The sequence below is a fragment of the Papio anubis genome, chromosome 15, assembly GCF_008728515.1.
Source record: "Papio anubis isolate 15944 chromosome 15, Panubis1.0, whole genome shotgun sequence".
In the NCBI taxonomy this organism is placed as follows: Eukaryota; Metazoa; Chordata; class Mammalia; order Primates; family Cercopithecidae; genus Papio; species Papio anubis.
The window spans coordinates 1,620,933-1,648,098 of NC_044990.1; the positions used below are offsets into that span (position 1 = coordinate 1,620,933).

General features: G+C 41.3%; 1 pseudogene; it reads left to right on the forward strand.

The window, feature by feature from the left end:
* LOC110742234 overlaps window positions 1-20,379 on the forward strand; it is a 37,796-nt pseudogene extending 17,417 nt beyond the window's left edge.
* Window positions 20,380-27,166: the final 6,787 nt, after the last annotated feature.

Genomic DNA, 27,166 nt, shown 5'->3' on the forward strand with positions numbered 1-27,166 from the left:
TATATTTAAAAGTGTATTTGGGGTCAGGCATGGTAGCTCATGCCTGTAATCCCTTTGGGAGGCTGATGTGGGAGGATAACCTGAGATCAGAAGTTTGAGACCAGCCTGACCAACATGGCAAAACCCCGTCTCTACTAAAAATACAAAAGATAGCCAGGCATGGTGGCATGCACCTGTAATTCCAGCTACTAGGGAGGCTGAGGCAGGAGAATCACTTGAACTTGGGAGGCAGAGGTTGCAGTGAGCCAAGATCACACCACTGCACTCCAGCCTGGGCAACAGAGCAAGACTCTGTTTCAAAAAAATAAATAAAGAATAAAAATAAAAGTGTATTTGGAAGTGATGTCAGTAAAAATGGCAAGCTAGGAACCTTCAAAAATTCCTTTATTCATAAAAACAGCTGGGAAAAATAAAAGCAACTTTTTCAGAACGCTGGAAAATATCCAAAGGCTTTCCACAATCTTGGGAGCATTTATTCAATAACGTAGGCTGAATTTTGGTGGGAATAGTGAGCTTTGTAGTGTTCTTACTTTACGCTCATCATATCCTCCCAGCTCCATGGTAGCCTTGAAAACCAACATCCTACAATCTTGTTGAAAAACCAGCTCCTGGGAGCCATAGAAAGGAACAAAAAGGGGGTTGGGACTCATTCAAAGCCTTATTCCCAGAGAAACTTCATTATGTGACCTGACTAGGAGGTCCCAGGAAGACCCCACGCACAATACTATCTTTATTTGGCCTGACTTAGAGCTCCCCCAGCCTCTGTTCATGTCTGTTGAAGACAATCAGAGGCAATTGCTGAACATAATGGCTACCTGGGGTATAGATAAGTTGAGATAAACAATATGCTAACAAAAATGTAAACAAAGGCCAGGCACATTGGGTGGCTCGTGCCTGTAATCCCAGCACTTCAGGAGGCTGAGGCAGGCGGATCATGAGGTCAGGAGATCGAGACCATCCTGGCTAACACAGTGAAACCCCGTTTCTACTAAAAAAAATACAAAAAATTAGCTGGACATGGTGGCAGGCACCTGTAGTCCCAGCTACTTGGGAGGCTGAAGCAGGAGAATGGCATAAACCTGGGAGGCAGAGCTTATAGTGAGCTGAGATCACACCACTCCAGCCTGGGTAACAGAGTGAGACTCCGTCTCAAAAAAAAAAAAAAAAGTAAACAAAACAAAACAAAGAAAAAGACAAATGCTGAGAGTACTAAACCTGCTTGCTGTCAGAAGACATTTCTGTTCATGTCTTCCACCTACAAATTTAATGTCTTTTCCATCTCAACTAAGTACTTGTCATGCACTGTAGCTGTAACTTTTGCAGCTTTTGACAGCAAAACGGGCACAAATTTCTTTGTTCTTCTTCACAATTTTACGAGTAGAGGATTTGTCCTTACTGTAAATCTTAGCAACCTCAGGCTATAATATTTTTCTTATGATGTCAGAGACGTTCACCTTTTCACTTAAAGGAAGCACGCAGTGGCTTCTCTCTGGCATAGCCAAATCGCCAGGATAGTTACCGCTGCATATTGGGGCGATGATGAAGTGAAATAGGGTTACTTGTGTACCACCCCTGTGATGCCAGGACAGTTGCTGTGATCATCAAGATGGCTACTAAGGGTCTAATGAGACATTAATCAAGAATTCTATATGTAGCAAAAATATCCTTCAACATGGAAGGAGAAACATAAGGCATTAAATATCTTAGGACATTTAAGACATTCCTTGGTAAACAAAACTAAAAAAAATTTGTTGCTTGAAGACATCTCTGTAAGAAATGCTAATGGGAGTCATTTAGGCTGACATGAAAGAATACTAGGTAGTAACTCAAACCCACATGAGGAAATAAAGAGCTGAGAAAGATAACTGTATGAGTAAATATAAAAGTCAGTATAAGCGTAAAGCACTTCTCATAAATGGGTTGATGAACATAGAGTATATGAAGATATGGTTTATATGACATTAATAGCACGATGGAAGAGAGGGAATGGAGCTACATAGGAAAAAGTTTATGTAAACTGTTGTAATTAAGTTGGTATTAATATGCACTACATAGTTATAAACTAACATGTTAATTGCAATATCCAGGGCAACCACTAAGAAAGCAACTCAAAAATGTAGTAAAAGAAATGACAAGGAAATAAAAATTGTATACTATAAAACTGTTTAGCTTAAATCTTACTTTATCAATGATTGTATTAAATGGAAATTTGTCTCCACTTAAAAGGAAGAAATTTGCAGAATGAATTAAAGGACATGATCCTACTATATACTGCCTATAAGGGACATATTTTAGACGAAGACTCAAATAGATTAAAAGTAAAAGTATAGAAAAAGATAAAACAAGCAAACAGTAACCAAAAAACTAACTAAATAAATAAAGAGGGCCGGGCGCGGTGGCTCAAGCCTGTAATCCCAGCACTTTGGGAGGCCGAGGTGGGTGGATCACGAGGTCAGGAGATCGAGACCATCCTGGCTGACAAGGTGAAACCCCGTCTCTACTAAAAAAATACAAAAAACTAGCCGGGCAAGGTGGCGGGCGCCTGTAGTCCCAGCTACTCGGGAGGCTGAGGCAGGAGAATGGCGTGAACCCGGGAGGCGGAGCTTGAAGTGAGCTGAGATCCGGCCACTGCACTCCAGCCTGGGCGACAGAGCGAAACTCCGTCTCAAAAAAAAAAAATAAATAAATAAATAAATAAATAAATAAAGAGATGGAATCATGATTTAAAAAATCAGAAAAAAAAAGACTTAAAGGCAAAAATTTTTTATTAACAACAAAGGACATTTTATAATAATAATAAGATCGATCCATCAAAAACATGTAGCAGAGCCCCAAAGTACATGAAGAAAAAATTGACAGAATTGAAGGGAGAAACAAATCAGCAATAATAGTTGAGGACTTCAATTCCCCATTTTCATTAATAGCTAGACAATTGGGCAGAAAATCAATAAGAAAATATAAGACGTGAGTAATACTATAAACCAACTAGATCTAACAGATATCTGTAGCGTTCTCCAACCAACAACAGCAGAGTATACAGTCTTTATAAGTGCACATGGAACATTCTCCAGGAAAGACCATATGCTAGGCAATAAAACAACTCTCAATACATTTTAAAAGATTTAAATCGTATGAAGCATGTTCTCAACTGCAATAAAATGAAGTTAGAATAGTAAGAGAAGGAAATTTGGGAAGTTCACAAATACATGGAAATGAAACAACGTACTCTTAAATAATCAATTGGTCATAGAAGAAATCCAAGAGAAATCAGAACATATTTTGAGATGAATGAAAACAAAAACTCCACATCTCAAAACTTATGGAATGCAGCTAATGCCGTGCTTAAAGGGAAATTTATAGGTGTAAATTCTTACATCAGAAAGGAAGAAAGATCTCAATCAATAATTCAACTTTCCACCTAAAGAAACTAGAAAAAGAAGAGCAAACTGAAACCAAAGCAAGTAAAGCAAGGATATAATAAATGTTAGAGTGAAAATAAATAAAATAGCAAGCAGAAAAACAATAGAGAAAATAAACGAAACCAAAGTTATTTGAAAAGATCAACAAAATTGATAGCTAGCCTGATCAAGAAAAAAAAAGGAACTAAAAAATGTGATAAATAGGTTAGGTAAATAATTAACAACAACAAAAAACCTAAACCCTTAGATAATCTAGTAAAGATTATGAAAAACCAACAGCTAACATTAAAGTTAGTGGTGAAAGTCTTAAATCTTTTCTCCTAAAATGAGGAACAAGACAAGGATACCTGCTTGCTTTTTCTATTCAACATTGTACTGGAGATTCTGGCCAGGATAATTAGACAAAAAAACCAAAACAAAACCAACCACAAAAAAAATGCATCTAGATTGGAATGGAAAAAGTCAAACTCTATTTTTTGCAGATAAATAATGTTGTATATAGAAAATCTAAAGAACCTACAACAACAACAGCAAACCTGCTGGAGCAACAATTGAGTTCACAAAAGATACAAGATCAATGTGCAAAAAATCAGTTATATTTAGAAACACTAGCAATGAGTAGGCTCAAAATGAAATTAAGAAAGTAATTTTATTTACAATAGCATTAAAAACAAGACTAAAACAAAAATGTAAGACTACACAACATTATTGAAAGTGATTAAGACCTAAATATATGGATACACATTCTGTATTTATTGAATGGAAGACATTACTATTAAGATGACAGTACTCCACAAATTGATCTATATATTCAAGTCAGTTCCTGTCAAAATCCTAGCTTCTCTTTTTGCAGAAATTGACTTGCTGATCTAAGATTCATTTGAAAATGCAAGGGACTCTGAATAACCAACACAATCTTTTTTTTTTTTTTTTTTTTTTTGAGTCTTGCTCTGTCGCCCAGGCTGAAGTGCAGTGGCCCAATCTCAGCTCACTGCAAGCTCTGCCTCCCGGGTTTACGCCATTCTCCTGCCTCAGCCTCCCAAGTAGCTGGGACTACAGGCACCTGCCACCTCGCTCGGCTAGTTTTTTGTATTTTTTTTTAGTAGAGACGGGGTTTCAGCGGGTTAGCCAGGACAGTCTCAATCTCCTGACCTCGTGATCCGCCCGCCTCGGCCTCCCAAAGTGCTGGGATTACAGGCTTGAGCCACCGCGCCCGGCCCCTATTTTTTCTTATACTCAAAATTTTAATTGACACATAATAAATTGTACGTATTTATGAGGTACAATGTGATGTTTCAGTACCTTTTACCTTGCGTAATGATCGAATCAGGGTAATTAGCATATCCATTGCCTTAAATATTTACCGTTTCTTTGAAGTAAGAACATTCAAAATCCTCTCTTCTAGCTAGAATATGAGTGTGTTTTAAATGTACAACTCTTTGTTTTCTCACAATCCTATAAAATGAAAGCTTGAGTCAATGAAGTATCCCCCCAAGTCCTATCAACCTTGTCTATTTTAGTGAAATTTAATATTGTCTAGAAAACACTAGACAAACATAGTTATTCAGAGAGAATAACTGAGCCCTCTGGTTATTCTCTGTAACCCGCAAAGGAAGCTGAACACTTGATGTAAACTTCATCAGAGTAAATGAGAAGAATCCCCTCCATTACATACAAAAGAAAAAATAACTGGAGAGGTAGTCTCTGCTCTGAGGTTATTATCCTGTGGTCTTTGGTTTTGGTACATTCTACCCCACCCCATGCCCTTCTCCCTTGTCTTTAATGAGTATCTGTATGTATGGCAGAACAGCATGTTTTTAAGTCTCTGCAGTCTTGGGCCAAGCTCGTTCTATGCCTCACTCTACAAGAATCACAAGAGCACAGGATTCTGTTTGGGGTTGCCATGGACACAGAGTTCTTATTACAGAACTGACTTATTCTCAATACGAGGTAAAGACTTAGAGGTGAGGGTCTCTGAGCAAGGGAGTCCCACCCCATCCTCTGCCCTCTCTGTTGGCTCATGTTGTCCTCTCATCCTCATCAGGAGAATTAAAATCATGTAAAGTTTTGGTGGGGGAACTAGACGGTGGTCTCTGGGGCCCATAGACAGGAAAGTTTGCTTACACCAGCTGGGGGGAACACTAATTGTCATTCCTTTCCCCTCCCAGGGACCTTACAGAGTCCCCTTATCCTCAGGGTACTGGGGGACAACCAGTGGGTATAGGGCCAAATAGCAATAACCTTGTTACTTGCCAGGAATTGGGTAAAGATTTGATTTAATGAGCTTGATTTTGGGAACTACAAAATGAAAAAAGGAAAAGCCATCATCCTGAAAGGCAACAGGAGAGAAAACTGCTAACAGGATCTTGATTGAATTTCTCCCTCTTAGAGAATGTTGTACCGAAGACACAAGACCTGAGACTTGTGTTATTCTAGCAGCTGAACTGACCCCAGCGTCTTCTTAGCGGCCGTGGCGCCGGAAGCACTCTGGCCTACAGGTAAGCAGGTCCGGGGCTTACAGGGAGAAACTCCCAGAAACCCAGCTCTGCCTTGGGTTGCCCTGGTTCACGTCCAAAGATCTGCTTGGGCCATGTCTCTGGAGCACAAGGTGGTAGACTGAGAGCTTTGATATTTCTACTCCTACTGCAGATGAGCTGGTATAACCCCGAAGCTATGGAATTTGCTGCTGTCTGTGACCCAGCAAATGGAAATAGAAATAGAAAAATAATTAGATAGAAAAACAATAGAAATAGAAAACATTTAAAAAATAAAACAAACCTCATTCTATGCCTGGTAATGTCCTTAAAAATACGACATTTTAGGCAGTGTAATAATATGCATATACTGGTCACTTTAATCTTGCCTACAGGAGGGGCTGGTTGCCCTAATGGTGAATGCTCTGTTCAAGGAACAGAGCTGGTGTTCGGCTCGGGAAGCCACTCCACAGAGATGGCCACCAAAAGGGCTTCAGCAGTCCCGTCTCAATTAACACCTGAAACTTTGCTAGTGAAACCTCAGCACACTCTTAGAGAATCCTAGTTTTTATCAGCAGCAAAAAAATGTGTGCGATCAGTTTCTTAAACTTATTTAAACATTTGAAAAGTTAGAAAATTGTGGCAAAGAGCATTAATTCTTGAGTCTGGGGAGTGTATTACTTTGATGAGAATGTTTGTGTATTTGAAACTAAAGTATGTATCAGTTTATATTGCCACATACTGACTTTTATGGCATAATATATGGTATAGAGAGCAGGTTGTCTAAAAACCAATATTTGCAAAATGCTGAATATTCAGCATAGTTTTATGAATCCGACAGAGTGGAGTGTATTTTGCATGTGTCGTAACTTGCAGATGAGGAAATAAAGTTGTAGAGAGATTAAATTAGCCAAGCCAGGGGTTTCGGTGCTGGGAAGTCTTGATTTTATAAAATATAGCCATATAACTTAAAAAAATGAATCCAGACAAATAGAAAACAAAATCATTCTAAACATATAATCTACTTTAAGTTCACAAAATGTCTTAAACATAACTTAGGCTGTGCTTGACTTAACCTACTTGTTTATTTCCTACCAAGAATGAGCAGGAACTAGCCGTTGATATCGAAACATTCATTATTCTTACATTTTCTTTCTTTTTTCTGTGTCCTTTCTCTCTCTCTCTCTCTCTCTTTCTCTCTCTCTCTCTCTCACACACACACACACGCACTCTCTCAGAAGTACTAGTACTGTACCCTGAAATTGTTTCTTTAGTTCTTGTCAAAATTCCTCTGATTTTATTTTTCGTGTCCTGAAATACTGTCGAGATTAACATCCTGATTGCCTTCCAGAATATCTGACTTTATTTTTTGTATGTGCTTTTTACTCTTTGGTAGAGTTATGGATTCATTAACAGATCCTACTGTATGCTCTGACAGCTATGACCACAATGGGTGAGTTGACTGATCTAAGTGGTGAAAAATATGGGGAGCATCGATGGCAATAACAGCTTTCTATAAGAGACTTTAAGCATCTTTGGGTAACATTGTTTTTGAACCAAAGTGGAAAAAATAAGATCAGGTCAGAAGAGGGACACTTGGTACTCAAAGATTCTTTGTGACCCTTAGTAATTAGTAGCCAAAACCCTTAGGAAACTATCAGAATGCCTGTGTACGAGACTGTCTCCAGAGCAATCCAAGAGTTAAGAGAATCCTCCTTGGAGAAAGAAGGTGGTAGCATTGGACAGGCAGCAGAGGAGCCCTCAGCAGAAAGAAAGGAGCTAAGAGACCCTGTGTCTGTCCCTCACCCTTCAGAGCTGGTACCCCAAACTCAAAGCCATCATCACATTGGATGGAGCCCCTGCCTCAGGTTTAGTCCCTTGATCCTGTTTGAGGGGAAGCAAAGATATCTGCGACTCACGAAGAGCATGAAGGTGGTGGAGGGACTTGAGAATTAGGAAATCAAAATGGGCAAGAACAACATGTACCTACAAATGGAACATGCATTTGAAGCACATTTAAGTTAAATTTGCTGTCACACAGGAAGACCAGGTTCAGTAAGAAAGAATTGTATTTAAATCTTGATTCATTAAACTTTTTTGAGAGTCCTAAACAATATGTATTACCAACACATAAAGACCTCTTTCTAGGGAAAAATGAAGTACCAGGTACCAAAGAACAGATTTACATGAGAATTTTTAGAGACAACACATTGTGTTTTGTAGTGCAATCGTAGCCAATTTGAACCAAAAAAAAAAGTAGTGTATGAATTTACGTTGTTTCTTGCTACTTACCTTTCAATCCTTTGCACTGATCCCAGTGAATTGACATCAGAAATCTGTGCTGGAGCCAACAATGAAAGGTGATCTCATAATATATATTGGAGATGGGAGGAATTCAGGTTTGTGAAATTCAGTCTCAGAATTATTCATGGGAAAATAGTTTTCCGGACACTGATTCTAAAATTCTTTCTAAAAAGTTAGGTCTTAAGTAAGGTAACAAATGTTAAATATAGAGTTTCTTGGACACTGTTTCTAAAGTACTGGTAGTTTCAGCTTCTGTATGTAACATCCTTTTCCTTTTGGGTCTAGTCGGATACAAGACAAATAGATCACAAGAGGTCTACTTCTTCCTAGCTGAGTTGACTAGTAGCCAAAACTTTTAGAAACCTGTTGGATTGCCTGTGTATGAGACTCTGCCAGGTTGGGCTATATCAGTTTCTAGGGCTGCTTTAACAAAGTATCACAAACCAAGTGGCTTAAACAAAAATTAATCAGCTCATAGTCCTAGAGGCTAGAAATCTGAAATCGAGGTTGTCAGTAGGTTTGGCTTTTTATGAGGGCTGTAAAGAAGAATCTGTTTGATCCCTCTTTGCTAGCTTTTGCTGGTTGCTGGCAATCTTTGGCATTCCTTGGCAGGTAGACTCATGTCTGGAGTAAATGTAGCTATTTGACCAAAAGTGTAAGTCCAAATTATGTTTGTATCTGAATAATATGCTTTTATAATTCCTCAGCCCACAGCCAACTGAGTTGACAGTAGTAACCTATGATAGAGCCACCCATGACATGTGAGTTAAAAACAAAGATTTGTATACATGTAAATGTATATATACATATATACACATAAATACATACTTCTATCAACATACACGCATGCATACACATACACACACAGAAACATAAAACAATGAAAGAGAAGTTGGTATTTGTAAAATTCACTGTCAGGCATATCCTTGGAAATACAAAGTATCTTTGACACTATGTCTAAATCTTCTCACTGTAGGATCTATAGATAACTTTCTGTTTTTTTTTTCAGACCAAATTGGATGAAAGAGGAAGAAGTCATGAAAGGGATGCTTCTTCCTCTTAGTATATTTGTCACTCTAAGTTATTAGTATTCAATCCCTTAGGGAACTTTGAAGTTTCCCGTTTATGAGAGTCTACTACTGCTAGAGTGGGCCAAAGGGAGAGAGAATCCTGTTTGGAGCAATGGGGAGGTAACAGGTGACAGGGAGGAGTGAAGCACTCATCAAAAATAACAGAGCTCATGAAACCTTAATGGGCTCCGCTCCTCACCCTCTAGAGTTCTACCACCATGTGAGGCTGGTGCCCCAAACCAAACCCAAACCCACAGTATTTTGTAGGGAGTTCCTGACTCAGGCCTACAGCTACATGGTCATATCTTCTGGGCAGGAAAGACAGCCACGATGGGTGAAAGTAAGGAAGTGACAGAGGGACTTAGGAATCAAAAATTTAGGTGGGGTAAGAGGCATGTTTCCTTACAGACTGCAGTTACATTAGAAATAAATGCCACTGGCGAGGCATGGTTGCTCATATCTGTAATCCCAGCACTTTGAGAGGCCAAGACAGCTAGATCAGTTGAGGCCAGGAGTTTGAGACCAGCCTGACCAACGTGGGAAAACCCTGTGTCTACTAAAAATACAAAAATTAGACAGGCATGGTGGTGCATGCCTGTAATCCCATCTACTCAGGAGGCTGAGGCAGGAGAATTGCTTGAACCTGGGAGGCAGAGGTTGCAGTGAGCCAAGATCACACCACACTCCAGCCTCTGTGAGAGTGAGACTCTGCCAAAAAAAAAAAAAAAATACATCTAGTTCGAATTAGTGAATACACATGAATATTTAAATATCAACCAGATAGTACATTATAGAGTAATTGTAGCTGTTTGATCCAAAAAGTAAGTTTAGAATTACATGTGTGTCCAACTATCTACTTTTATATTCCTTTAGCCTGCATACAGATGAATTGACATCAATAACCTATGATACAACCACCAACGAAATGTGAATTATAAATTATATATACACAAATATGTAAAGAACTATATATGTAAAGAAATACATATGCATACTTCTGTCTGTCTAGACACACAAACACGGAGAGAGAGAGAGAAACAAGGAGAGAGAGAGAGAAAAGAGAGAGAGAAACAACAGAGAGAAAGATGAAGACTATGTGCTTTACTCTCAGGATCATCCAAGGCCATACAGAATGTCTTTTACACTGTTTATAAATCTCACTATAGGCCCTGCAGGTCCCTCATCCAACTTTTTGATTAAATTGGATAAAAAGGAACAGGTCAAAAAAGGGAAACTTCTTGTTATTGTCTTGTCACCCTCAGTAGCAGGCACATACTTGGGAAAGTCAGATTTCCTGTATATGAGACATGCTAGAGTGGCCAAGGGAAGAAAATCCTATGCAGAGCAATGAGCAAGTAGCAGTGGGCAGGGAGCAGTGGGCAGGGAGCAGTGGAGCCGTGAGGGGAAAACAGCAGAGCTAATGGCCTGGCAGGGTTGCTCACACCCAGAGCTCTACCACCATGTGAGGCTAACAACACAAGCCCACACCCATCACCACATTGTACGGAGCAGTTTCCTGACCCTGTGTGAGAGCAGAGAAGACACCTGTGATGGTGAAAACAGGGCGCTGATGAAGGGATTTTAGTATGAGGAGATGAGACGAGGTCAAAGGAATTTGTATGTAGAACCTGCAGCTGAATTTGAATTAAAGTAAACCCCAAATGCCTACTTTGTGCTTCATTCAATTGGAGCAACTAAACACTTGTGAGTAATTCAAACCTGAAAGTGAAGTCTAGGATGTCATATTGGTGTTGGACTATATATACATATATATGTAAATTCTGTAGCACTGCCAAGTCTAAATTCAAATCAAGGCCGGGCACGGTGGCTCTTCAAGCCTGTAATCCCAGCACTGGGAGGTCAGATATGGATCAATTTAGGTCAGGAGATCTAGACTATCCTGACTAATATGGTGAAACCGCCTCACTAAAAATACAAAAAACTAGCCATGCAGGTGGCAGGCACTCCAGTCCCAGCTACCGGGAGGCTGAGGCAGGAGAATGGCGTGAAACCCGAGGTGGAGCTTGTAGTGAGCTGAGATCCTCCGCCACTGCCCTCCGTAGTCTGGCGACAGAGCGAGACCCGGCCTCAAAAAAAAAAAATTCAAATCAGTACCCTGAATGGAGCTATCAGTGAACTGTGAGACAGAAATCAATCCTAATATAGATGTAAGGATATATGAGCATAGAGGAACAATTATATACCATTTACATATACCTATATGCATTCATATTAAATCAAGGCATGCACCCACAGGTACTGCAGAGAAATATACAGGTTGAGATTAGGGAAGGTCTAAGGCATTAACGAAAACAAAACTGTTACACGGTTCACGGATCTCACTATAGGAAATGAAGGTGCTTATATTTTTGAGTGAATTTAGATAAAAGATGACCACATAATAAGAAGAATGATTTTTCTTACTAGGTCTGTTTGATAATGAGTAACAATCAAACAATTTTCAGACTGCCTATATGTGAGACCTTATTACAATGGCTGAGGACATAAGAGAACTCTTGGAAACAAAAAGATAGCGGGGACAGAGAGTAGTGAAGACCTCCAGAGAAGAGAAAAAGCTAACAACCCTAGAAATGCTTTTGACCCCTGCAGAACTCTGCCACAATACAGGGTGATACTCCAGACTCCAAACATCATATTGATTGTGTCCTTGACTCAGACCTGCAGTTACTTTTACCCTACTTGTGGACCAAGAGAGACGATCAAGTAAAGGAGTAATGGAGGGCCTTCGAGGCAGCACATTTAGTGGAATAAGAGGGCTGACAGCCCACAATAAAAAGTTACTTAGTTTGAAATAATTGCTACCACACATTGGTGCTGTCAGGCACTGGGACTGAGGACATAACAAAGAGGTTTATTTAAATCTGGAAGCATTTATGATTTTCCCTTAGCCTAAGGTGTGTTGATTACACGTAGAGCAAATCCTTTATAATAAAAAATGGCATTTCAGGACAAATAGTGCTATACACATGAATAGTCAGAATTTAACTGGCTTGTGCAGAGTAATGAAAGCCAGTTTTACCGAAGAGTGAATTTGGAATTGTGTCTCCGGTCTGACTGTGCTCTTTATCATCCTCCAGTCCAATCTAATAAATGAATTATCAGGCACCTAACCTGAGGCGCCAGGTCGAAAGGTGAGTTATGCACACGCAGTGTCTTTTATGTATCTACTTATAACTGAGCATAGAAGTATTTACACACACAGAGGCACATAAACAAATATATCCATCCATCCATCCATGCTGGCCCATCCGCACACTTCTCTCTCAACACACATCCACTAACAACCCATGCACAGAATGGAAACATACAAGGAGACAGATGGACGGACACTTGTGGAGTTTATTCTGAGAAGCCTGCATGGCCATAGAGAGTGGTTTTTCACAGGGTTTCGCAATTCTTCTCGTCATAGCCTTTGTAGGTAGCATTGCATCCTTTTCCTAATGGAGTCATATAGAAAGGAGTGAGGTCACAGGAGAGCTGCTGCTTCCTGTTAGTGTATTTGTCACCCTTAGTTCCTAGGGGCAGCTTAAAGGACTCAGATTTGCGTGAGAGCCTGTGAGATTGACAGAAGGGAGAGAAAACTTATTTGTAACATGGAGGAGATGGCAAGACAAGATGGCGAAGGCCTGGGCAGAAAAGAATGGATCGAATGGAACATGGACTTGTCCCTCACACTCCAGAGCTCTGTCAGCACATGAGTTTGGTGCTAAAACACAAACAGAAGCACAGCACCCTTACATGCAGCCTTTTCTGAGGCCCACAGCTACTTCTGTGTCTCCTGGACGGAAAGACTAGCATGATGGGTGAAAGGAAAGAGGTGATGGAGAGATCCAGGAAGTGGGCCATAGATGGGATTAGAGGGAGGAATGCCTACACAGTGGAGTTGAATTCAAAAGAAATTCACCCACAAAAGGCTGTCGTGCATTGGCCAGCTCCAGTGGTGGAGAGTTTTGGTGAACTCTTGAGTCAGTGAGTCTTAGATAGGTGTAAAGTATGTGCTGCAATCATATAAAGTATGATGTAGGTAAATGTCATGGCAGACTCCAAAGAACCAAATACACGCGATGACTTCTGCAGGCGGTAAGGCAGTTTACAGGTTGAAAGGTAGTTGTAAGGTTGGGCGCGGTGGCTCACGCCTGTAGTCCTAGCACTTTGGGAGGCCAGGGCGGGTGGATAACAGGATCAGGAGTTCAAGGCCCACCTGGCCAACATGGTGAGACCCTGTCTCTACTAAAAATGCAAAATTAGCCGGGCATGGCAGGCTCCTGTAGTCCCTGCTACTCAGGAGACTGAGGCAGGAGAATTGCTTGAACCGGGGAGACAGAGTTTGCAGTGAGCTGAGATCGTGGCACTGCAATCCAGCTTGGGTGACAGAGCAAGACTCTGTCTCAAAAAACAACAACAACAAAAACAGAAAAACAAAACAAAAGCAATTGGAACTATTTTGAACTGAAAACGTTAAGTTTAGGAAGTTACATGTTGTCTTACTGTGTACATTTTAAGTTCTTGGCACTTATTCTAGGTGTGAATTGAGAGTATCTTCTAGTAGGCTGGCTGGTACAACATGTGATATAAAGGAATACAGTTATACATGGATCTCTGCATATACAAACACATACATACATGTGTTCATACACACAAGAGAGATTGAGTTGGGCTCTTTTGACTGTCACTACATCCATGGGAACAAGGAGTTCTGGAAACTATTTCCTAGAGTCCCTCTTAGAATGAGCCATATGGAATATTCTTTTGTTTTGTGGATGGAGGTAGGAAAACGGGGAGGAACTCATAGAGGGAGGCTTTTATGCTGGTGTTTGTAACGCTTCTTTTCTCTGTGAGAATGAGACTGTACCAGTAGCGTGGGACCAAGGAGAAGTCCTGCTTGGAGCAAGAAGGAGATAGGAGTGGACAAAGATCAGGAGAAATGCCAGCAAAAAAAAAAAGAACAGAGCTAATAACCCCAGGACTATTTCACACCCTCCAGAGCTCTGCTGCTATGTGAGGCTGACTGCCTTGGCCCATACCCACCCTCACATGGATGGAGCTCCTTGCTTGAGGAAGGCTTCATGCTACTTGGTCACAACCTTGGTCTGGAAAGACAACTAGGATGGGTGGAAAGTGGGGAGGTAATTGGAGGTGATAGAGAATGAGGAACTCAGATGCAATTATAAGAAGGGGAACTTACAACTGAATTTGAACGGGGAACTGAATTCAATGCTCAGAAATGCTGTTACACATTGAGGTGTAGCTACCCTCTTACTTAATCTGGATGCATCACTGTGTTCACAGCCCAAGATGCCCACTGTTGACATATAAAACCTCAGCTTCTAATAAAAAACAAATGCCATCCTAGGTCAATTTAGTGATGTACACATGTGTGAATAATTAAAGTGTAACTGGGGAATAACAACGATAGACTAACTGGCTATTTGTTGCAAAACATTAGAATTACTTCTTGTGTCTGACTTGAATTCATATTTGTCTGTTGGGGTCCCGGGATCCAAATGCCCTGGAGGAGTCATCACTGAGAGAAGTCCCAGTGACAGGTGAGTTATAAGAGATGTGAAGACATAGCCAGGTGTAGTGGTTCACACTGGAAGAACTTTTGAGGCCAAGGCAGGCAGATCCCCTGAGGAAGAGGTGTTCGAGACCAGGCTGGTAATGGGTGAACCTCGCCTCTACTAAAAGTATAACAACTAGCCAGGTTCTGTGGCAGGTGCCTCTAATCCCAGCTACTTGGGAGGCTAAGGTAAGAGAATCGCTTGAACAAGGGGAGGTGGAGGTTATAGTGAGCCGAGAGCATGCCACTGCATTCCAGCCTGGGCAGCAGGAGGGAAACTTTGTCGCAATAAATAAATAAATAAATAAATAAATAAATAAGATGCGTACACACACACACACACACAAACAGTGACAGAGACGGAGACTGAGATTAGTGAGATTCCCCCCAGAAGTGTTCAGGATAACACAGAGTGTCTCTGAACAAGCTTTTTGAGTCTTGTTTGTCGCCCAGGTTGGAGTGTAGTGTGGGCTCTCACTCGGCTCACTACAAGCTCCGCCCTGGGTTTACGCCATTCTCCTGCCTCAGCCTCCTCCGATTAGCTGGGACTACAGGCTCACCACCTACCGGCTGGTTTTTTACTTTTAGTAGAGACGGGTTTCACCGTGGTCAGCCAGGATGGTCTCGGACCTCTGACCTTGTGGGATCCACTGCCTCGCCTCCCAAAGTGCTGGGATTACAGCGGCCACCGCCTGGCCTGAAACAGTTTCTTTATCATCGCACTGTATCAATGATCGATAACTCTACTTTTACAGTTGTTTAGAAAAAGAAACAGACTATGGAGAGAGGGGCTCTTGGTCTTGTTACTGTCTTTTCACCATTTGTTAGTAGCAGTGAAATGCCTTGGACACTCTGATTTTCTGTGTGTGAGACATAGCAGAGTGGGCCGAGGGAAGAGAGAATCCTGTTTGGAGCGAGGAGGAGGTAGGAGTGCACGGGGAACGGTGAAGCCCTCAGCAGGAAGCAACAGAGCTAAGAGCCTTGGAGGTGTTCTCCACCCTCCAGAACTCTGCCACCACGCAGGCTGGAGCTCCAAACCTCAAATCACTGTCCCACTGGATTGTGCTTCTGTGTCAGACCTGTAGTTACTTGACTTTTGTGGGTCTGGGGAGCCACCCATTCTGGCTGAAAGTAAGGAGGTGATGGAGGGCCTTTGAAACAGGACGTTCAATGAAATAAGAGGGCTGACAACCTCCACCCAAAAGTTTAGTTTGAAATAGCTGCCAAACAAAGTCTGTCACACATTGGGACTGAGTCATAATAAAGAGGTTTATTTAAATCTGGAAGTATTACTATTTTCCCCAACCTAAGATGTTGGTTGCCATCATATAAATCCTCCTTTCTAATAAAAAAGTGACATTTCAGAACCAAATAGTGATATAAACATGAATAGTAAGAACTTAACTGGTTTATGTACAGCGTAATGAAAGCGAGTTTTTCCAGAAAAGTGAATTTGGAATTGTGTCTCCTGTCTGACTGTGCTTTTATCATCCTCTAGTGCACCCACAAATGAATTATCAGGCACGAACCTGGAGGCACGTATCAATGAAAGGTGAGTTATGCACACGTGTGTCTTTATGTATCTAATTATACCGGAGCATAAAGTATTTACACAGAGGCACATAACAAATATATCCATCCATCCATCCATGTGTCCATCCACACACTTCTCTCTCAACACACATCCACCAACAACCCATGCACAGAATGGTCATACAAGGAGAGACATGATGATCTGACACTTGTGGGAGTTTATTCTGGAGAAGCCTGCATGGCCATAGAGAGTGGTTTTCACAGGGTTCTCGAATTCTTCTCGTCACTTTAGGTAGTGGCATTGTCCTTCCTAATGGAGCTCACATAGAAAGGAGTGCAGGTCACAGGAGAGCTGCTGCTTCCTGTTAGTGTAGGTTTGCCCTTAGTTCCTAGTAAGCAGCTTAAAGGACTCAGATTTCCGGAGTGTGAGAGCCTGTGAGATTGACAGAAGGGAGGAGAAAATCCTATTTGTAACATGGAGGAGATGGCAAGTGACAAGGAGCAGTGAAGGCCTGGGCAGAAAAGAATGGAGCGAATGGAACATGGACTTGTCCCTCACACTCCAGAGCTCTGTCAGCACATGAGTTTGGTGCTAAAACACAAACAGAAGCACAGCACCTCATTGGATGCCTTGAGGCCCACAGCTACTGCCTGTGTCTCCCTGGACGGAAAGACTAGCATGATGGGTGAAAGGAAAGAGCATGGCAGACCAGAAGCGGCCATAGATGGGATTAGAGGAGGAATGCCTACACAGTGGAGTTGAATTCAAAGAAATTCACCCACAAAAGGCCGGTCGTGGTATTGGCCAGCTCCAGTGGTGGAGAGCGCTTCGTGAACCTTGAGTCAGTGAGTCTTGTGGGGATAGGTATGCTGCAATCGTATAAAGTGTGATGTGTAGGGTAAATGTCATGGCAGATTCCAAAGAACCAAATACACACATGACTTCTGTAAGGGTAAGGCAGTTTACAGGTTGAAAAGTAGTTGGAAGGTCGGGTGCGGTGGCTCGGGCCTGTACTCCCAGCACTTTGGGAGGCAGAGCGGGTGGATAACAGGATCAGGATTTCAACGCCAGCCTGGCCAACATGGTGAAACCCCATCTGTACTAAAAATGCAAAATTAGCCAGGCGTGGTGGTGGGTGCCTGTAGTCCCTGCTACTCGGGAGGCTGAGGCAGGACAATTGCTTGAACCTCGGAGGCAGAGGTTGCAGTGTGCCGAGATCCTGGCACTGCAATCCAGCTTGGGTGACAGAGCGAGACTGGGTCTCAAAAAACAACCACAAAACAACAAACAAACAAAAAGAGAAAACAAAAGCAATTGGAACTATTATGAACTGAAAATGTTACCTCTAGAAAGTTACATGTTGTCTTACTATGTACATTTTAAGTTCTTTGGCACCGCCCTGTGTGTGAATTGAGAGTATCTTCTAGTAGGCTGCCCAGTACAACATGTGATATAAAGAAATACAGTTATACATGTATCTCTGCATATTCAAACACATACATACATGCGTTCATACACACAAGAGAGATTGAGTTGGGCTGTTGACTGTCACAAGCATCCATGGGAACAAGGAGTTCCCTGGAAATATTTCTAGAGTCCTCTCAGAATGAGCTTTGTATGGAATATTCTTTTTTTTTCTGGATGGAGGTAGGAAAATTGGGAGGAACTCATAGAGGGAGGCTTTTTATGTTAGTGTTTGTCACATTTCCTTTCTATGAGAATGAGACTGTACCAGTAGCGTGGACCAAGGGAGAAGCGAATCCTGCTTGGAGCAACAAGGAGATAGGAGTGGACAAAGCTCAGAGAAATGCCAGCCAAAAAAAAGAACAGAGCTAATAACCCTGGAATTATTTCACATCCTCCAGAGCTCTGCCATTATGTGAGGCTGACTGCCTTGGTCCATACCCACCCTCACATGGGATGGAGCCCTTGCTTGAGGCCTGTAACTACTTGGCCACAACCCTTGGTCCGGAAAGACAACTAGGATGGGTGAAAAGTGAGGAGGTGATTGGAGGTGATAGAGAATGAGGAACTCAAATGGGATTATAAGATAGGGGACTTACAACTGAATTTGAACTGGAGTTAAATGTTCTCCAGAAATGCTGTTACACATTGAGGTGTAGCTACCCTTACTTAATCTGGATGCATTGCTATGTTCATAGGCTAAGATACTCACTGTTGGCATATAAAACCTCATTTCTAATAAACAGCAAAAGCCATCCCAGTCAATTTAGTGATGTACATACATGTGAATAATTACAGTGTAACTGGGGAATAGCGCATAGACTAACTGTAGCTATTTGTTGCAAAACATTAGGATTATACCTTGTGTCTGACTCTGACCTTATTTGTCCTTTAGTCCCGATCCGAATGCCTTGGAGGGAGTCATCATTGAGAGAAGCCCCAGTGACAGGTGAGTTATTAAAGTTGTACACATGGCCAGGTGCAGTGATTCGCACCTGTAATCTGAGCACTGGGAGGCCGAGGCAGGCAGATCCCCTGAGGTGAGGAGTTCAAGACCAGGCTGGCAAACATGGTAAAACCCCGTCTCTACTAAAAGTACAACAACTAGACCGGTGTAGTGGCAGGTGCCTCTAATCCCAGCTACTCGGGAGGCTGAGGCAGGAGAATCACTTGAATGTGGGGAGGTGTAGGGTGCAGTGAGCTGAGACCATGCCACTGCATTCCACCCTGGGCAGCAGGAGCGAAACTTTGTCACAAACACACACACACACACAAACACACACACACAAAAACAGTGATAGAGAAAGGGACTGAGATTAGTGGGATTCACTCTCAGAAGTGTTCACAATAACACAGAGTGTCTCTGAAACAGTTTCTTGATCATCTCACTATATCACGTTTATATAACTTCCACATTTTTACAGTTGTTTAGAAAAAAAGCAACAGACTATAGAGAGAGGCTTCTGTCTGTTACTGTCTTTTCACCATTTGTTAGTAGCAGTGAAATGCCTTGGACACTCTGATTTTCTGTGTGTGAGACATAGCAGAGTGGGCTTGTGTAGAAGAGAGAATCCTGTTTGGAGCGTGAGCAGGAGTGCACGGGAACGGTGAAGTTCCCTCAGCAGGAAGCAACAGGAGCGCAAGAGCCTGGAGGTGTTCTCCACCCTCCAGAACTCTGCCGCCACGGAGGCTGGAGCTCCAAACCTCAAATCACTGTCCCACTGGATTGTGCTTCTGTGTCAGACCTGTAGTTACCTGACCCTTTTTGTGGGTCTGGGGAGCCACCCATTCTGGCTGAAAGTAAGGAGGTGATGGAGGGCCTTTGAAACAGGACGTTCAATGAAATAAGAGGGCTGACTACCTCCACCCAAAAGTTTAGTTTGAAATAGCTCCCACCACAAAGGCTGCCACACATGGGGACTGATGTCATAATAAAGAGGTTTATTTAAATCTGCAAGCAGCACTATTTTCAGCAGCCTAATATGTCACTGCCATCATATAAACTCTCCTTTCTAATAAAAAAAATGACATTTCAGAACCAAATAGCCCTATACACGTGAATAGTAAGAACTTAACTGATTTATGTGCAGAGTAATGAAAGCGAGTTTTTCCAGAAAAGTGAATTTGGAATTGTGTCTCCTGTCTGACTGTGCTCTTTTATCATCCTCTAGTGCACCCACAAATGAATTACCAGGCACGAACCTGGAGGCACGAATCAATGAAAGGTGAGTTATGCACACGTGTGTCTTTCTTTATCTCACCATAACTGAGCATAGACGTTTTCACACACTGGCACATAAACAAATATATCCATCCATCCATCCATGCGTCCATCCATACACACTTCTCTCAACACACATCCACTAACAACCCATGCACAGAATGGAAACATACAAGGAGACAGATGGACGGACACTTGTGGAGTTTATTCTGAGAAGCCTGCATGGCCATAGAGAGTGGTTTTTCACAGGGTTTGGAGTTCTTCTCGTCATAGCCTTTGTAGGTAACATTGCATCCTTTTCTAATGGAGTCATATAGAGCAGGTCACAGGAGAGCTGCTACTTCCTGTTAGTGTATTTGTCAAATTTTAGTTCCTAGTAAGCAGCTTAAAGGACTCAGATTTCCTGAGTGTGAGAGCCTGTGAGATTGACAGAAGGGAGGAGAAAATCCTATTTTTAACATGGAGGAGATGGCAGGTGACAAGGAGCAGTGAAGGCCTGGGCAGAAAAGAATGGAGCGAATGGAACATGGACTTGTCCCTCACACTCCAGAGCTCTGTCAGCACATGAGTTTGGTGCTAAAACACAAACAGAAGCACAGCACCTCATTGGATGCAGCCCTTCCTGAGGCCCACAGCTACTCGCCTGTGTCTCCTGGACGGGAAGGACTAGCATGATGGGTGAAAGGAAAAGAGGCATGGAGAGATCCAGGAAGTGGGCCATAGATGGGGACAGAGGAGGAATGCCTACACAGTGTGGAGCGCTGACTCCAAAAGAAATTCACCCACAAAAAGGCTGTCGTGGTATTGGCCAGCTCCAGTGGTGGGAGAGTTTTGTGAACTCCTGAGTCAGTGAGTCTTAGATAGGTGTAAAGCATGTGCCATCGTGATAAAGTGTGATGTGTAGGTAAACGCCGCGGCAGATTCCAAAGAACCAAATACACGATGACTTCGCAAGGGTAAGTCAGTTTACAGGTTGAAAAGTAGTTGGAAGGTCGAGTGCGGTGGCTCGGGCCTGTACTCCCAGCACTTTGGGAGGTCAGGGCGGGTGGATAACGAGATCAGGGGTTCAAGGCCCACCTGGCCAACATGGTGATACCCTGTCTCTACTAAAAATGCAAAATTAGCCAGGCGTGGTGGTGAGTGCCTGTAGTCCCTGCTCCTCGGGAGACTGAGGCAGGAGAATTGCTTGAACCTGGGAAGCAGAGGTTGCAGTGTGCCGAGATCGTGGCACTGCAATCCAGCTTGGGTGACAGATCGAGACTGTGTCTCAGAAAACAAACAACCACAAAAACAAACAAACAAGAAGAAAAAAGCAATTGAACTATTATGAACTGAAAATACAATTTCTAGAAAAGTTACATGTTGTCTTACTGTGTACATTTTAAGTTCTTTTTATAATCAGCTTCCTTGTGTGTGAACTATATATCTTCTAGTAGGCTGGCGAAAATATGTGATATAAAGGAATATTGTTATACATGTATCTCTGCCTACACATACATACATGCCGCCACAATAATAAGAGAGACGAGCCAGTCGCTGATCGTCATTAAAGCATCCATGGGAACAAGAAGGTGAAGCCCTCAGCAGGAAGCAACAGAGCTAAGAGCCTTGGAGGTGTTCTCCACCCTCCAGAACTCTGCCACCACGGAGGCTGGAGCTCCAAACCTCAAATCACTGTCCCACTGGATTGTGCTTCTGTGTCAGTCCTCTAGTTACCTGACCCTTTTTGTGGGGCAGGAGAAACCACCATGCTGGGTGAAGGTAAGGAGGTATTGGAGGGCCTTTGAAGCAGAACGTTGAATGGAATAAGAGGGCTGACTACCTGCAAACAGGAGTTGAGTTTGAAATAGCTCCCACCACAAAGTCTGTCACACATTGGGACTGAGGTCATAATAAAGAGGTGTACTTAAACTGAGAAGCATTACTAATTTCCCCAGCTTATGATTTTGGTTGTTGTCATATAAATCCTCAGTTGTAATAAAGAAAAAAGACATTCCATATTCCAACAGTGCTATACAAATGAATAGTCAGAAATTAATTGGTTTCTGTCTAGAGTAATGATAGGTAATTTTTCCAATATACAAATTCAGAATTATGTCTCCTATCTGACTGTATTCTTTTATCATCTACTAGTACACAGACAAATGAATTTAAAGGAGCAACCAAGGAGACACTTACGATTGAAACGTGAGTAATAAATCGTTAAATAGAGACTCCCATCAGCATAAGTGTGCACAGAACTAAACGCACACACAGGCACATGAGCAAATCCATCCATCCATCCATCCATCCATCCATCCATCCACCCACCCACCCACCCACACTTCTCTTCAACATGCGTACACAAATTAATCCATGCACATGATGGAAACCTAGAACAAAGAGAAAGGAAACAGACGGACATTTGTGGAATTTACTCTCAGGTGCCTGCATGGCCATATAGATTTTTTTTTTTTTTTTTAGCAGAGTTTCCAATTCTTCTCATTGTAGCATTTGTTAGTAACTTTGCATCCTTCTTTGGTGGAGTTGTATAAAGAAGAGCAGGTCACAGGAGAGTTGCTTCCTCCTGTTAGTGTATTTGTCACCCTTAGTTCCTAGTAAGCAGTTTTTTTTATGGGACTCAGATTTCCTGACAGAAATTAATTGGTTTCTGTCTAGAGTAATAAAAGCTAATTTTTCCAAAAAAGTGAATTGAGAATCATGTCTCCTAGCTGACTGTATTCTTTAATCATCCTCTAGCCCACACAGCAGTGAACGTAAAGGAGCAGCCCTGTTGTCACCTGTCAGTAAAAGGTGAGTTATCAATCCATAAAGACACACGTATGCGTAAGTGTGCTTAGAGCTATACACACACACAAGCACAGACACAAACAGATCCATCTATCTCCATCCATACACACTTTTGTCAACACATTTACACTAACAGACCCACGCACCCAATGGAAACAGAAAACACAGAGACAGACGGACATTTGTGGAATTTACTCTCAGGAGCCTGCATGGCCACACAGTGTTTTTAACAGGGTTTCCAGTTCTCCTCATTGTAGCATTTGTAGGTAACTTTGCATCCTTTTTTGATGGAGTTGTATAAGGAAGTCAGTTCATAGGAGAACTGCTTCTTCCTGTTAGTGTATTTGTCACCCTCAATTTCTAGTAGGCAATTTTTTAAGGGATTCAGGTTTCCTGAGTTTGAGACCCTACCATAGTGTGCCAAGAAAGGAGAGAATCCTATTTGCAACGTGGAGGAGATAGCGGCCAATAAGGAGTAGTGAAGCCCTGGGAAAAAAAGAATGGAGCTAATGGAATGTGGACTTGTCCCACACCCTCGAGAGCTCTGTCCACATGTGAGGTTGGTGCCCAGACCCAACCCAAACCCACCACCTCGTTGGATGCCACTTTCCTTAGGGTACTTCACTATGTCTCATGGGCAGGAAAGACTAGCACGATCAATGAAAGGAAGGAGGTGATGGAGAGTTTTCCCAGTCATGTGAAAACCTCTCCTAGAAATAAATCATAAAGGTGTAAGTAATATGGAAAACCTGATTCAAGTTAATTGTAGTGTAATGCTCAAGAAAATTTGCAAAATGAATGAGATTTTACAGAAGGAATAAAAGGATTGTGTTTAATCAGTGACTGATTAAGGAAACATCTAGGTGAGAATTCTGTAGTTGCCCATTAAGCAATAGTATGTGAGTTTTGTATGTAGTATTGATTTTTAAGACGTCCTTATTTTATAGGACGTTGGAGGCACGGGCAAATTAAAATGCATTTCTATTATTATTATTTTTTGAGACGAAGTCTCACTGCTGCCCAAGCTGGAGCACAGTCTCACGATCTCAGTTCATTGCAGCCTCCACTTCCCAGGTTCAAGCGATCCTCCTGCCTCAGCTCCTGAGTAGCTGGGACTGCAGTCACGTGCCACCATGCCCGACTAAGTTTTTGTATTTTTCGTAGGGGCAGGGTTTCACTATATTGGCCTGGCTGGTCTTGAACTCCTGACCTCGTGATCTGCCCGCCTCAGCCTCCCAAAGTGCTGGGATTACAGGCATGAGCCACTGTGCTTGGCTAAAATGTATTTCTAATATGTACATAGGTTTAATTTATATATAGTTTAATCAATCTCTGATTAATTGACCATGATAAATGAGTCTTTGTTAATTGTTGGACTTCACTTACTGGGCTTATGTGGTAGGATTTGCATACTCTCACGTATATATGTACGTATTTCATATTTATGGAAAATCTACTTTTGGTACAAAAAATGTATTTGCTAATAGTGTCAAAAAAGAGAAATTCACTCCGTGCCTATGTACCTTTTTGCTCCATCAGCACTGCCTTCAGTGACATGACAACAGTAACACATGAAGGGACTTTCAACAAAATTTGAGGTTTAAGTAAATAAAAAACTAGATGTAAACATATATATGTAAATACACACGTACACACACACAAAAGCATACATGTGGAAAAGAGAGATTCAGATTTGGGAAGTTCATTGGAGCATCCATGACAATACAAAATGTTTTAGACACTGTTTTCTAAAGTCTTATTACTGTAGTATCTGCAGTTACCTTTCTTTCTTCGATCTAGTTGGATAAAAGAGGAATAGGTCTTAAGAGGAATGCTTCTTATTCCTATTCCATTGATCACCCTTATTTAGCAGCACCCTGAAACCTTAGAAAAATATGAGAATGTGTGTATTGTATGATACTCTACCAGAGTGAGCCAAAAGAGGCAGCCATCCTGTTTGGAGCAAGGAGGAGGTAACAGTGGGCAGGGAGCTGAGGAGCTCTCAACAGAAAAGAACAAAGCTAATAGACCCCGGTCTCTCCGTCTGTTACCACATGAGGCTACTGCCCCAAAGGTAAACCCACCATCAGATTGTATGGAGGCCCTGCCTTGGGTCTGTAGTTACTTAGCCCTATCTGAGGGGCAGGAAAGACATCCATGATTGGTGAAGAGTTACTGGTGGTATTTGAACGTGAGAAGGCAGAAAATTACAAGGGCAAGCAAGGTGGGTATTTACAAACTGAAGTTGAATTTATGTAAATTTTGCCAGAAACAGTAACTTGGGGATTATGTTTAGGAGTAAAGAAATGTGTATAAACTTGGTTCATTAAGTTTTTTTCACAGGCCAAAAAATTTCATTACAAACATCTAAAACTTCATTTCCAGAGAAAAATTAAATACCAGGTTTCAAATAAATAACTGATTAATGTCAATTTTTCAGGGTAACTAGATTATAGATTGTAGAATAATTATTGCTAATTTGTATCAGAAAAATTAAGTCTAGGATAACATGTGGAGTCTTGCTATGTGCATTTTTAATCCTTTAGCTACTACTCCATTGAATTAAAAAGAGTAATGTGTGGTAGAGTCATCAATGATGGGTGAAATTTCAAAATATGGAGAGAAAGAAGAGAGGGATGTATTGAGATTGGTAAAATTCACTCACAAATGAAGTAATACAGAACTGCACTTAAACTGTGATTCATTAGACTTTTTGTTAAGGCCCAAGAGCACCTTTACATAATGTAAGGTTTTCTTCTAGGAAAAAATGATATATTAATAGTAGACTCCAAATCACTGACATAGATATTTTCAGAGTTCAACCAGTTTATAAATGTAGAGCAATAGTATATAACTTCAACCAGAAAAGTATGTCTCTGAAGTCACTTGACCTGACCTGTTCATTTTTAATCCTTAGCACTGGCCCGGATAAAATGACATCAGTAGTCTTTCACTACTTTGATATATCTTTGATATAACTTGCCTTTCAGTGGTGGTGTCATTGAAAACTACTGAGGTTATTAATTTGGGTCACTTCTAAAGGATCTATCTATACACACACACACACACAACACACAACACACATGTATATATGTGTGTGTATATATATACACAGATATATCTTTTAGCTATATATGTAGTATATATAGGTATATAAATATGTATTTGTGTGTATGTAGATACACATGTCTCTATACATGTCTATATATTTTCATATTTAAATGTGTATATACATATCTATATATATAGACATATTCTTTAGCACTGACCCAAATTAATAACATCAGTAGTCTCATATATATATCCTTTTATATATATAAGCATGTGTGTGTATATATGAAAACATATATGTATATATCTTTAGCCTATATATGTATATGTATACATATATAGTTTATATTTATGTGTGTGTGTGTGTATGCAGATATATCTTGTTTTATTGTGCTTTACTTTATTGCCCCTCAGATATTACTTTTTTTATAAACTGAAGGTTTGTAGCAACCCTGCGTTGAGCAAGTCTCCTGGTTTTATTTTTCCAACAGCATGTTCTCACTTTGTGTCTCTGTCACATTTTAATAATTCTTGCAATATTCCAAACTTTTTATTATCATACCTGTTATGGTGAACTGTGATCAGTGATCTTTGATGTTACTATTGTCATTATTTTGGGGCAACACGAACCATGCCCATATTAAGATGACCAGCCTAATTAATGACATGTTGGTTCTGACTGCTCCACTGACTAGCCATTCCCCCATCTCTCTCCTTCTCCGTGGGCCTCCCTATTCCCTGAGACACAATAATATTGAAAGTAGGCCATTTAATAAGCCTACGATGGTCTCTAAGTGTCCTAGTGAAAGGAAGAGTCACATGTCTCTCACTTTAAACCAAAAGCTAGAAATGATTGTGAGGAAGGCTAGACTTGCACCAGTTCAGCCAAGTTGTGAATGTAAAACAAAAAACAAAATGAAAAAGCCAAAAAACTTTTGGAAGAAAATTAAGACTGCTACTCCAGTGAACATACAAATGATGAGAAAGCAAAACAGTCTGATAGCTAATGTGGAGAATGTTTTAGTGGTCTGGATAAAAGATCAAACCAGCCACAGCATTCCCTTAAGCCAAAGCCTAATCCAGGACAAGGCCCTCACTCTTTGATTCAGTGAAGGCTGGGAGAGGTAAGGAAGCTGCAGAAGAAAAGCTTGAAGCTAAAAGGTTGGTTCATGAGGTTTAAGGAAATAAGCCATCTCCTTAACATAAAAGTACAAGGTAAACAGCAAGTGCCAATGCAGAAGCAGCAGCAAGTTATCCA